Here is a 14,364-nt window from a genome sequence, read left to right as displayed (position 1 = left end):
GCTAGGTAAGTATTTTGTGTCAGCCTTCACTGTGAAAGACAAGCAAAATGCCTGATGAAATCATTGGACTCTGACATGGTGCCAGAGGAGTGGAAAATTGCAAACGTTACTCCACTCTTTGACTTTGACAGGGTGCCACACATGAGGCTGCTTACCAAGTTAAGAGCTCATGGTATCACATGAAAATTACTAATATGGTTTGAGCATTGGTTGATTGGTAGGAGGCAGCGTGTGGGAATAAAAGGATCCCTTTCTGGTTGGCTGCCATTAACTAATGGTGTTCCACAGGGGTTGGTGTTGGGATCATTTCTTCTTATGCTGTGTATAAATGATTTAGATGATGGAATAGAAGACTTTGTTGCCAATTTTGCAGATGATATGAAGATTAATGGAAGGGCAGGCAGTGTTGAAGAAACAGGTAGGATGCAGAAGGACTTGGAGTAGGAGAATACGCAAGATAGTAGCAAATTAAATACAATGTTGGAAAATGCATGGTCATTCACTTTAGTGGTAAATGTGAGGACTATTTTCTAAACGGGGAGAAAATCCAGAAATCTGAGATGCAGAGGGACTTGGGAGTCCTTGTGCAGAACACCCTGAAGGTTAACTTGTAGGTTGAGTCAGAGGTGAGGAAGGCAAATGCCATGTTAGCATTCATTTCAAGAGGTCTAGAATACATGAGCAAGGATGTATTGCTAAAGCTTTATAAGGCACTGGTGAGGCCTCGCCTTGAGTATTATGAACAATTTTGGACCCCTTAGCTTATAAAAGATGTGCTGGCATTGGAGAAGGTTCAGAGGAGGATCACAAGGATGGTTATTGGCATGAAAGGGTTATACGAGGAATGTTTAGCTCTGGGCCTGCACTCACTGGAATTCAGAAAGATGGTGGGGGGAGAAATCTCACTGAAGCATTTTGATTGTTGAATGGCCTAGACAGTAGATGGGGTAAGGATGTTTCCCATGCTAGGCGAATCTAGGACAAGTGGGTACAAGCTCAGAATAGAAGGGTGCCCTTTCAAAGCATGCAGAGAAATTTCATTAACCAAAGGGTGGTGAATTTGTGTAATTTGTTGCCACATGCAGCTGTGGAGGTCAGGTCATTGGGTGTATTTAAGGCAGAGATTGAGAGGTTCTTGATTGGACATGGCATCAAAGGTTACGAGGAGAAGGCTGGGAACTGGGGTTGAGAAGGAGAAAGAAAAAAGGATCATCCATGATTTAATGGTAGAGCAGACTCGATGGGCCAGATGGCCTAATTCTGCTCTTACGGTCTAATGGTATGTTGAATGAGGTACAATAGCAACTTTTAAAAGACAATGGGTAGGTACATGGACAGGAAAAGGTTAGAAGGTTGAGAGTCAAATGCTGGCAATTAGATCTGGCTTGGATGGTCATCTTGATCAGCTTGGAGCAGGAGAGTCGAAAGGCTGCTTTCCGTGCTGTATGACATGATAATTGGAGTATTTTTCAGGTTGGGAAAATCCTGTTCTGAAAGAACAGTGTATTTTAAAAACATGATTCGCCATTTTCCTTTTAATGAAGGAACGTACATGATCTCCAACACTACAGCCCCACGCCCCCAAGTCTACGGCAAAATGCTCTACTGCCTTACCTGAAGTGGCTTCCTCTGTGTTTCAGGGGAATTGGGATGGGCCTAAATCCTGTAATTGGCATTGAGGGGAAGGAATCAATGAGGTCAAAGCTTTGGATTGAGTAAATAATTGGATGATACTGCCTTGCAAATTCATTAAGAACATGAGGTTACCATAAATGATGCTTTTGAGACTTGCAGATCTGGAATTCCAAATGCTTATGGTAGCCCGCCCGAAGGAAGCTGCTAGTGGGAGTGACTGAGGGTGCCTTTGCATTCAAGTTGGTTGTTATTGGAGTCTTCTGGGTGAAATCTTAACTGTTAACTAGTTTTGTGAAATAATTTTCATGAGGCTGGGATATTTGTTAATTAATTGTAGATCAGTTTACAAAATTATCTATTACAGTGATATAATTAGCATTTACAATTGTAGGATGATATGTTTTGACAAGATAGCTTGAGGAAGCTGCAAGTTGGATTGAGAAGCCCAAGAACTTCACATGGTCTTAGTTGGAATAGGATCTTTCCATACAGCAGCCGTGTTATAGTACAGCGGACAAGAAGCTTGGTCAAATGTGTGAGATTTTAGGGGCTGCTTAAAAGAGAAAATTAAGTGGAGGGGGGGGGGGGGCTAAGAAGCTCAAACCACCACCCAGGAATGCCCATGGCAATTGAGTTGTTAAATTTAAGAATGTTCAAGGGCAGGTTCAGAAGGCTGTGGTGATTTTGGAGAGATGTGTTGTCAACAGACTCATTTGGGCCCCTGCATTCATAGGATTGTTAAGATGCAAAATATGGTATTAATACTCCATTTCACTTTTTAGATGTTGACAAAAAGGAGAAAAACTTTACAGTGGGCTGGATAAGTTTAAAGGAGAATGGGGAAACAAAGCCACCTGAGCATAACCAGGCTGAGTTTCAAGGGAGAGTGGCTAACAAAATCAGATGAGTTTCAAGAGAGCAGACACACTGGAGTGCAGAAACAGGTGTATGAAAGGGTATGTGAGAACCAAGTGTTGAAGGGAGCTTGAGAATTGCAAAATGAACTGTTTAAGTAACAGTTTCTCTCCCCCCCCCCCACACACACACACACACACACACCATTTAATATAATAAATAAAATGTGTGTGTGTGTGTAATTAATGCAATTAGAGATTGGTTGATGTGACATTGTAGGTATCACTGGATTGTGGCTGAAAGAAGGCCATAATTGGGAGCTTATCATCAAAGGATATAATTTGTATTAAAAAGACAGGCAGGATGCCAGTGGTGTGGGTCTGTTGGTAAGGGATGGAATTACATCTTTAGAAAGAGGTGACATAGGGTTATAGAATGTTGAATCTTTGTAGGTGGAGTTAAACTGCAAGGAAAGCATGTATAGGCTTCCAAGTAGTAGACAAGATGTAGGGTTGAGATTTCAAAGGGAGTTGGGAAAAGCATGTAATAAGGATGATGACACAATTGTAATGGCAGACTTCAATATGCAAGGGGATTGGGAAAATAAGTTTGGTGATGGATTGCAAGAGGGAACTTGTTGAATGCCTATAAGATGGCTTTTTAGAGCAGCTTGTGCTTGAGCCAACTCAGGGAAAGGCTATATTAGATTGGGTGTTGTGTTGTAACCCAGATCTTATTAGGGAGCTTAATGTAAAGGATCCCATAGGAGGCAGTGATCATAATATGATTGAATTCATACTGCAGTTTGAGAGGGAGGAGCATAAGTCACGTGTCAGTAATGCAATGGAATAAAAGGAACAGTAGAGACATAAGAAGGAGCTTGTCCAGGTGGATTGGATGACAGCAGAGCAACTCAGAGCTAAAGTATCTGGGAATAGTTCACAAGGCACAGAATAGATAATGTCTCAAATGGCAGGGGTAGGCAGCTAAGGCTGACTAGGGAAATTAAGGACTGCATAAAGGCCAAGGAAAGGGCATACAAGGTAGCAAAAGCAGGAAGTTGCATGATTAGGAAGTTTTTAAAGTCCAGCCAAAAGACTAAGCTATAAGAAGGGAATAGATAAAAGCTGAAGGCAAATTAGCCAATAATATAAAGCAGGATACTAAAAGTTTTTCAGTTATATGAAGAGTAAATGAAGGGTAAGAGTTGTTATTAGACCACTAGAAATTGATGCTGGTGAGGTAGTAATAGGGGACAAAGAAATGGCAGATGAACTTAATGGGTATTTTGCATCTGTCTTTACTGTGGAAGACACTAGCAGTGTGCCAGAGGTCCATAGGTGTCGGGGAGCAGGAGTGAGTGCCATTGCTATTACAAAGGAAAAAGGGCTAGGCAAATAAAGATCTTAAGGTCACCTGGACCAGATGGACTACATCCCAGAGTCATGAAAGAAGTTGCTGAAGAGAAACCAAATGCATTGATCATGATCTTTCAAGAAACACTTGATTCTGGCATGGCCCCAGAGGATGGGAAGAAGCAAAAGGGTGGAAACTATAGGCCAGTTAGCCCTACCTCAGTAGTTGCGGAAAGTGTTGGAGTCCATTACCACGGACAAAGTCTTCGGCTACTCGGAAACTAATGATAAAATAAGTCAAAGTCAGCGTGGTTTCTGTAAAGGGAAATCTTGCCTGACAATTCTGTTAGTTCTTAGAGGAAGTAACGAGCAGAGTGGACAAAGAAGGGGCAGTGGATGTCATTTCCTTGAATTTTCAGAAGGCATTTGATATGGTGCCACACATGAGGCTGCTTAACAAGATAAAATCCTATTATGTAACAAGATAGCAGAATGGCTAATGGGCAGGAGACAGCAGATGGGAATAAATGGAGCCTTTTTTGGTTTGCTGCCAGTGACTGCAAGTGTTCCTCGGGTCAGTATTAGGACTGCTACTTTTCACTGTTAATGATTTGGACAATGGAATTGATGGCTTTGTGGTCAAGTCTGCAGATCATACAAAGATAGGTGGAGGTAGTGCTGAGGAAGCAATATGATTGCGGCAGGATTTAGACAAATTGGAAGAATGGGCAAAAAAAGTAGCAGATAGATAGCAGATGGGAAATGTATGATAATGCATTTTGGTAAAAGGAACAATAGTACAGACTGTTACCTAAGTGAAGAGAAGATTCAAACATCAGAGGTGCAGAGGGACTTGGAAGTTCTCGTGCAAGACTCCCAAAAAGTTAATTTACGTATCAATTTGTGCTAAAGAAGGCAAATGCAATGTTGGCGTTTATTTAAAGAGGAGTAGAATATAAAAGTGAGATGATGCTGAGCCTCTATAAGATGCTAGTCAGGCCTCATTTGGAATATTGTCAACAGATGTATTGTCATCATCAATACATCAAAAGATGTATTATTTTTGGACACTCTTTGGAGAGTGTCCAAAGGAGGCTCATGAGAATGATTCAGGGAATGAAGGGGTTAACATAAGGAGTATTTGGCAGCTTTAGGTCAGTACTCACTGGAATTTTGAAGAATGTGTGGGGATCTCATTGAAACCTACTGAATGATGAAAAGATGAGACAAGGCGAATGTGGAGATGATGTTACCTCTGGTAGGGATATCCAGAACTAGAGTACACAGCTTCAAAATTGAGCGAACTTTAGAACAAAGGTAAGGAGGAATTTGTTGGTAGTAAATCTGCGGAATGCTCTGCCACAGACTGCGGTGGAGGCCATGTCCGTGTGTATATTTAAGGTGGAAGTTGATCATTTCCTGATCAGTCAGGGCATCAAAGGATATGGCGAGAAGGCAGGTGTATGGGGTTGAATGGTGGAGCAGACTCAGTGGGCTAAATGGCCTAATTCTGCTCCTATGTCTTATGGTTTTATGGTGTCTTCAAATTGCTGTGCCACCACCCTGATACCAGCAGCTTGAAAAGGGAACGCCCTGAATGATTCTGCCTTTTGAAGATGTTCTTGGTGGTGATGCTAGTGTCTGTGATGGAACTGTCAGATTTAGTAACTTCCTGCAGCTTTTTTCAACCCTTTGCTGTGGCTATTCCAGAACAGATGGAGGATTAGATAGTGGATTATCAGAATTACGCAGTAACTTTTTTTTTGGGGGGGGGGGGTGCTAGAACTTTCTATAGTTCCAAAGTCTGGGCTTAATCCTCAGATTGTGGGTACAGGGGTATGAAGGTAAAGATTGACCGAGAGGGAAACTGCTGATGAAAGAAGTTGAAATCCTAAATGGAAAGTGTTATGGATTGTGGAAATCCAACATTTAAAACAGAATGCTGGAAATGCTTCCTATCTGCCAATTTGTACCCGACCTTTCAGAGCTTCAGTGGTGAGGTGGTGCTCTGTTAGTCAGAGAACGACGGGGAATAAAACACAGGAGTGAGAGTGGGACAGGAAATAGAACTCACAGGAGTGAGTGTGACAGGAATAAAACGGATGGGAATGAGAGTGGTAACAAAACGGAAAGGGGTGAATAAACAGATGGGGAATAAAACAGGAGTAAGTGACAGGGAATAAAAGGGATGGGAGTGAGAATGATGGAGAACATAAGAAATAGGAGCAGGAGTAGTTATCTGGCCTGTCGAGCCTGCTCCAACATGCAGTAAGATCATGGACTCGTCTCCATCTAACTGCCCTTTCCCCATAACCTTTTAATTCCTCTACTATGCAAAAATCTATCAGATCTTGTCTTAAATATATTTACTGAGGTAGCCTCCACAGCTTCATTGGGCAGAGAATGCCACATATTCACTTTTTGGGAAAAGCAGTTCCTCCTTATCTCCATCCTAAATTTACTCCCCTGAATCTTGAGGCTATGCACCCTAATACTAGTCTCACCTACCAGTGGAAACAACTTCCCTGCCTCTATCTTATCCATCCGGTTCATAATGTTATGTTTCTCTAAGATCTCCTCTCATTCTTCTGAATTCCAGCGAGTACAGTCCAAGGTGACAATCTCTCCTCATCTCTGGAATCAACTTGGCTAACCTCCACTGCATTGCCTCCAAAGCCAGTGTGTCCTTCCTCAAGTAAGGAGACCAGAATTGCACTCAGTACTCCAGGCGCAGCCTCATCAGTACCCTGTACAGTTGCAGCATAACCTCCCTGCTCTTAAATTCAATCCCTCTAGCAATGAAGGCCAACATTCCTGCTGCACTAGAAAACCAATCTTTTGTGATTCATGCACAAGCACTCCCAAGTCATTCTGTGCTGCAACCATTTACTGTGTAAGTATCAATCTGATCTTCCATTTTTCCTTCTAACGTGTATGGCCTGGCATTTACCAGACCCTTGCCTGCTCACTTACCCTGTCTATGTCTCTCTGTATCTTCTGCACAATTTGCTTTTCCACTTGTTCATGTCGTCAGCAAATTTGGATACACCACACTCAGTCCCTTCTTCCAGATGGTTAATATCATGAACAGTTGCAGGTCCAGCACTGACCCCTATGGCACACCGCTCATCACTGATAGCCAACCAGAGAAACACTCAAGTATCCCAACTCTCTGCTTTCTGTTAGTTAACCAATCCTCTAACCATGCTAATACATCACCCCCGGCTCTATGCATCCTTCTGGATAAGTTTGTTATCTCACACCTTACTGAATGTCTACTGGAAATCCAAATAAATGTCCACCTGTTTCCCTCTATACACTGTACTGTACAGACGGGAGTAAGAGTGTGATGGGGAATAAAAAAGACAGGAGTGAGGGTGTGATGGGGAAGAAAGGGACACAATCTGTGGTCACACTTATGGGCTAAATTGAATTTGTGGATCTGTGTTTGATATATGCTCTTGAGTCATGATCATGGGCGGCAAGTGCACATTCTCCCTTTGTGTGCATGGTGGGGGTGCGTGTGTGGTGAGTAGGGAGAAAAACTGATTTACCTGGAAAGAATATCATGCTTAATAGTCATAGAGAAAACAGCACAGAAATCGGCCCTTTGGCCCATTGAATTCATGCTGAACTGCTATTCTGCCTACTCCATTCATTCCACACCTCGATCATAGCCCTCCACACCCATTCCACCCATTTACTTCTGGAATCATCTTTTAAATGTTTCAATCGAACCTGCATCCACCACTTCTGGCAGCTCAATCCACACTCGCACCATCCTCTGAGTGAAGATTTAAACATTTCAACTTTCACTCAACCCATGACCTGTAGCTGTAATTTTATCCTACCTCAGTGGAGGAATGGAAAATGCAAGCAGGACATCTATCACCCTCATAATTTTGTGTTATCTCTGTTCTGCACTTCAGAGGATAAGATCCTATTCTGTTCAGTCTTTCCCTTTAACTCAGGTCCTCAAGTCTCTATGTTCTTGCAGTCTTTTTTACATCCTTCCTATGGGGTCTGATGTTACTTTCATTCATTCTTTGGGGTTTCTTGTTTCGTGGATAGAAACATAAAAAACCTACAGCACAATACAGGCCCTTTGGTCCACAAAGCTGTACCGAACATGTCTTTACCTTAGAAGTTACCTAGGGTTACCCCGAGCCTTCTATTTTTCTGAGCTCCATGTACCTGTCCGGGAGTCTCTTAAAAGCCTCTGACTATCAGAGCAATGCCTCTCATCATCTTGTACACCTCTTTCAGGTGACCACTCATCCACTGTCGCTTCAGAGAAAAAAGGCTGAGTTCACTCAACCTATTCTCAAAGGCATGCTCCCCAATCCAAGCAATGTCCTTGTAAATCTCAGAAGCCTTTCTATAGTTTCCACATCCTTCCTATAGTGAGGCGAGCAGAACTGAGCACAGTACTCCAAGTGGGATCTGACCAGGGTCCGATATAGTTGTAACATTACCTCCCAGCTCCTAAACTCAGTCCCATGATTAATGAAGGCCAATGCACTGTATGCTTTCTTAACCACAGAGAGAATCTGCATAGCAGCTTTAAGTGTCCAATGGACTCCAGCCCCAAGATCCCTCTGATCCTCCGCACTGCCAAGAGTCTTGCGATTAATACTATATTCTGCCATCATACTTGACCTTCCAAAAATGAACCACTTCACACTTACCTGGGTTGAACACCATCTGCCACTTCTCAGCCCATTTTTGCATCCTATCAATGTCCCGCTGTAACCTCTGACAGCTCACCACACTGTCCACATCATCCCCAACCTTTGTGTCATCAGCAAATTTATTAACCCATCCCTGCACTTCCTTATCCAGGTTATTTATAAGAATCACGAAGAGTATGTCGATGAAGAGTAAGCATTTCAGGTTGTATATTGTATACATTCTCTGAAATTAAATTGGCTTACGAAACAAGGAAAATAACTAATATTTTATTAACCACACTTCTGGCAAACGAGCCTCGCAAGTGATAGTCTGTAACTTCCCTTTGGACTTGAAGGCAGTTTGACGTGGCAGAGCCAAGGTGAGGTTGTGAGTGTGGAGGATCTGAGGGTCGACCAATTTGTGTCTAAGGCCGATTCAAGGCGGTGAGGTTTAAGCCCTAGAGCCCACCAATTTGACTGAGCTTCATGTTTGGACGGCGGCTTAAATGCCGTGCCGAATCAGAAAGATGGGTACCAGGCTGAATCGAGGCAGTGAGCATGTTTGAGGTGGTTAAAGCTGATGTTTGGTGCTGGGCCGGACTGGAAAGGTCAGGATTTTGGGGCCTGAGGTGAGTGAGGGATGATCTGGTTCAGATCACCGCGACAAGGTTTACTCGGCGCTGTGCTGAACTACGGGACTCTCGCCGACTTCAGATCAGAACACTATTTGCATTTGTTTTTCTTTGCGCATTGGCCGTTTGACAGTCTTTTTTCATTATTTATGTTTTTCTTTATTGCTGCCTGTTAGGAGACGAGTCTCACCATTGTATGCATACTTTGAACTATGAGGTGGCTGACCAGAATTGCACACAATATGCCAAATTAGGCCTCTCCAATGTCTGATATAATTTCAGCACAGCATCCCTGGGTGGGCATAAAGAAAGGGAAGGCACATTTTATTGACCCTTTTTCTTAAAGGACGTGAGAAATAGGAACCAGGGAGGCCACTTGGATTGTGCCTGATCCACTATTTAATGGAATTATTACGAATAAACTCTTCTCAGACTGCCAGCTAGGAACAGGTATGGATTTTAATTGATATTTCGATGACGATGTCAGAGTTTGTTGTCGAAACATTGGTTAAAATTGACACCTGTACCCAGCAGCTGGAAGCCGGAGAAAAGTTTATTCGTCATGTACGCTGGGAGAGCACTAGATCCTTTTTAATGCAATTATTGTTGATTTTTTTCTGATCTCTTCTGAGACGTAACAAAGATTTGTACTCATGTATGTGAAAGAAGTAAGAAATAGTCAATTCAATTCAGAGCAACACACACACACACACACAATGCTGGAGGGACTCAGCAGGTGTGGCAACATCTATGGAGAGGAATAAGCAGTGAACATTTTGAGCTGAGCCCCTTCATCAGGACATAAAGTGATTCTGCAGATGCTGGATATCTAGAGCAACACACACAAAATGCTGGAGAAACTCAGCTGGCCAGACAGCATCTGTGGAGATGAATAAACAATCAACATTTTGAGCTGACTCTCAGCTGTGATGAACGGTTTTATCCCCAAATGTTGTGTTTGTTCATTTCTATAAGAACTTTATTTATTTTTATGTTTATTTCCCATACTAGTATGTCATTCAGAGATTCAAAGTACATTTATTAGTGTGCATGCAGGATACAACCCTGACATTTGTCTTCTCCCCACAGGCAGCCATGAAACAGAAAAGCCGTGGAACCTGTTCAAAGAAAAACATCAAACCCCCAAAACAAGCGCACGTACGCACGCGCACACACACGCACGCACGCACACACACACGAGCTTGAAAAACACAATATAAAATATAAGACTGTGAAGTCTACCTCAGATTTGAAGTCAAACTGTGAAGTATCAAACCTCAGTAAATATTTTTTAGATAAGGTTGGATAGATTTTTGCATAGTAGGGGAATTGAGGGTTATGGGGGGAAAGGCAGGTAGGTGGAGATGAGTCCATGGCCAGATCAGCCATGAGCTTATTGAATGGCAGAGCAGGCTCAATGGCCCAGATGTCCTACTCCTGCTCCTATTTCTTATGTCCTTGTGTATACAAAACAGTCCAGGAATATTCAGTTTCAGCTCATTTGAGTTCAATCTAATGCTGTGTTGTCCATTAACTACAGGCCTTGGAATCAATCTGTCTTGATGAAAATAGCAACCAGAAACATATCATAACATTTAGAGCTCAATCAGACTATTACATCATTCAAAGATTTCAAATACATCTATTATCAAAGTATGCAAGTGGTACCCCTGAGATTTGTCTTCCCCACAAACAGCCACAAAAACAATGAAGACTTCATTGTTACATTCTTCCTCACAATACAGCACAGAAATGGGCCTTTCACCCTCACCAAGTTGCCTAACTGAGCTAGTCCCTTTTAACCTCATCTGACCCATGTCCCTCCCAGCTTTTCTGTCCAAGTACCTGTCAAAATGTCTTTTGGACTTTGCAATTATATGTACTTCTCTCACTTCCTCTGGCTGCTCATTCCATATATTGGGGACGACCCAGAGGAGGTTCATGAGAATGATCCCAAGAATAAGAGAGTTAACATGAGGAAGATTTGATGATCTCAAAGCAAATGTATTATTAAAGTGCTTATATATCAGCATATACTACTCTAATGTTCATCTTTTTGCAGGCATGCTCAATAAATCCAAGAACTCGCTTTAGAATCATTGAAAGCCAGCATCAACTTTTAAGGAACCAACGGTTCCAGAACAGAGTGGTGTGAGTCCTGAGGCTCCTGGAGCTCCTTTCTGATGGTAGCAGTGAGGAGAGAGAGTGGCCTGGATGGTGGGGTCCTTGATGATGAATGCTGTTTTCCAGTGACAGTACTCCATACAAATGTGCTCAGTGGAGTTTAGATGATTGGGGAGGTGGGGGGAATCTCATTGAAACCTGTTCAATATCAAAAGACCTCGATAGAGTGGATGCGAATGAATGATTCCTGTAGTGTAAGACCAGAGGGGACAGCCTTAGAATAGAGGGATATTCATTTAGAACAGAGATGAGGAATTTCTATAGCCAGAGGGTGATGAATCTGTGGAATTCATTGCCACAGACAGCTGTGAATGCCAAGTCATTGAGCATATTTACAGCAGAGGTTGATGGTTCATGATTACTAAGGGTGTCAAAGGATATGGGGAGAAGGCAGGAGAATGGGTTTGAGAAGGAAAATAAATCAGCCATAGCCAAGTAACTTTTTATTGTCATTTCAACCATAACTGCTGGTACAGTACACAATAAAAACAAGACAACGTTTCTCAGGACCATGGTGCTACATGAAACAGTATAAAAATTACACTGAACTACATAAAACCAACACAAAAGATCTACACTAGACTACAGACCTATGCAGGACTGCATAAAGGGCACAAAACAGTGCAGGCATTACAATAAATAAGACAATAGGCACAGTAGAGGGCAGTTACAATAAATAATAAGACAATAGGCACAGCAGAGGGCAGTAAGTTGGTGTCAGTCCAGGGTCTGGGTATTGAGGAGTCTGATGGCTTGGGGGAAGAAACTGTTACATAATCTGGTCATGGGAGCCTGAATGCTTCGGTGCCTTTTCCCAGATGGCAGGAGGGAGAAGAGTTTGTGTGAGGGGTGTGTGGGGTCCTTCATAATGCTGTTTGCAGATGCAGTGTGTGGTGTAAATGTCTGTAATGACGGGAAGAGAGACCCCGATGATCTTCTCAACTGACCTCACTATCTGCTGCAGAGTCTTGTGATCTGAGATGGTGCAATTTCCAAATCAGGCAGTGATGCAGCTGCTCAGGATGCTCTCAATACAACCCCTGTAGAATGTGATGAGGATGGGGGTGGGAGATGGACTTTCCTCAGCCTTTGCAGAAAGTAGAGACACTGCTGAGCTTTCTTTGCTATGGAGCTGGTGTTGAGGGACCAGGTGAGATTCGCCACCAGGTGAACACCAAGAAATGTGGTGCCCTTAACGAATTCTACCGAGAAGCTGTCAATGTTCAGCAGAGTGGTTGCTCCATGCCCTCCTAAAGTCAACAACCATCACTGGTTTTGTTCACATTCAGAGACAGGTTGTTGGCTCTGCACCAGTCTGTTAACTGCTGCACCTCCTCTCTATATGTTAACCCATCGTTCTTGCTGATGAGACCCACCACGGTCGTGTCATCGGCGAACTTGATGATATGGTTCGAGCTGTGTGTTGCAGCACAGTCATGGGTCAGCAGAGTGAACAGCAGTGGACTGAGCACACAGCCCTGGGGGGCCCTGTGCTCAGTGTGATGGTGTTGGAGATGCTGCCTTCGATCCAGACTGACTGAGGTCTCCTGGTCAGGAAGTCTAGTATCCAGTTGCAGAGGGAGGTGTTCAGGCTCAGTAGGCTCAATCAGTTTCTGAGGGATGATTGTGTTGAGTGCTGAACTGAAGTCTATGAACAGTATTCGAATGTATTTGTTTTTTTTTGTCCAGGTGGAGGGTGATGGCAATGGCGTCGTCTGTTGAGTGGTTGGGACGGTACACGCACTGCAGGGGGTCCAGTGAAGGTCCTGCAGGGTCTTGATGTGCCTCATGATGAGCCTCTCAGAACACTTCACGATGATGGATGTGAGTGCAAGGGGACGGTAGTCATTGAGGCTGGACACTGAAGATTTCTTCGGCACGGGAACGATGGTGGTGGCCTTGAAGCATATTGGAATGATGGCGCTGCTCAGGGAGGGGTTGAAGATGTCAGTGAGAACAACTGCTAGCTGGTCTGCACATCCCCTAAGCACTCTGCCAGGTATATTGCCTGGTCCAGCAGCCTTCCGTGGGTTGACCCTGCACAGGGTTCTCCTCACGTCGGCCACGGTGAGACACAGCACCTGGTCATTTGGAGGAGGGGTGGACTTCCTCGCCGCCATGTCATTTTCTGCCTCAAAACGAGCGCAGGAGTTGTTCAGTGCATCTGGGAGGGAGGCATCACCCGCACAGTCAGGTGATGTTGTCCTGTAGTTGGTGATGTCCTGAATACCCTCTCACATGCACCACATGTCTCCGCTGTCCTGGAAGTGGCTGTGGGCAGCTCAGAAGGCATTTAGCATGCTTGCCCTTCAGAGTATTGGCCTAATTTTGCTCCACTCTGTGTGGAATAAGTTGCCCCTCAGATGCCTTTTAAATCTTTCCCCTCTCACGCTAAACCCATGGTCTCTAGTTTTGGACTCCCCTAACCTGAGGGGAAAAACTGGCTACTCACTTTATCTGTGACTGCCGGGATTTTGAGGCCCTCTGTTGGTCAGGGTCGACCATGGAAGCTGCATTCCAGCAGTCTATGTGATATGCAAGCCAGGGCAGTACGATATGGAGAGCAAACTGTTGCCCATGCAGCAGGCTCCCTCATCCGCACAGCTGATGAATCCAAATGAACGGCAGAGGCCGATACAGTTTGCCACCAGCAGTACCGCAGGAGTTGCCAGTCAGTGTTGAATTCAATGTAGGACTGCCTTAGGGATTCTGGCTCCAGACTTTCCCCTCAGGGTTTACTCCTGAAGCCTTCCCCATGAGTGGGTGGAGCCACAAGGCAGCAGAGGTTTGAGATCAGAGTTTTCCTTCTGCTAGGTGAGCTGCCAACCACGGCTGACGAGCCCCTTTTGCCTTTGTGACTGGCTTTAAGGTGCCGGTAACCCCTCTTTGCACCTTATTCTGCCAGTAGAAACTGCTCCACCAAGCTTCTGCTAAGCCACACACTGGAGATGGTTGCCATTGAGAGCATTTCATAGGTAGTGGGCTTTTATAAGGACCCCCTCTGCCTCCACAGAGAAAAACCTCCTAGCCTTC

This window comes from Hypanus sabinus, chromosome 9, assembly GCF_030144855.1.
Source record: "Hypanus sabinus isolate sHypSab1 chromosome 9, sHypSab1.hap1, whole genome shotgun sequence".
In the NCBI taxonomy this organism is placed as follows: Eukaryota; Metazoa; Chordata; class Chondrichthyes; order Myliobatiformes; family Dasyatidae; genus Hypanus; species Hypanus sabinus.
The sequence above is the reverse complement of the archived record's forward strand: the minus strand, read 5'-3'. Positions refer to the sequence as shown.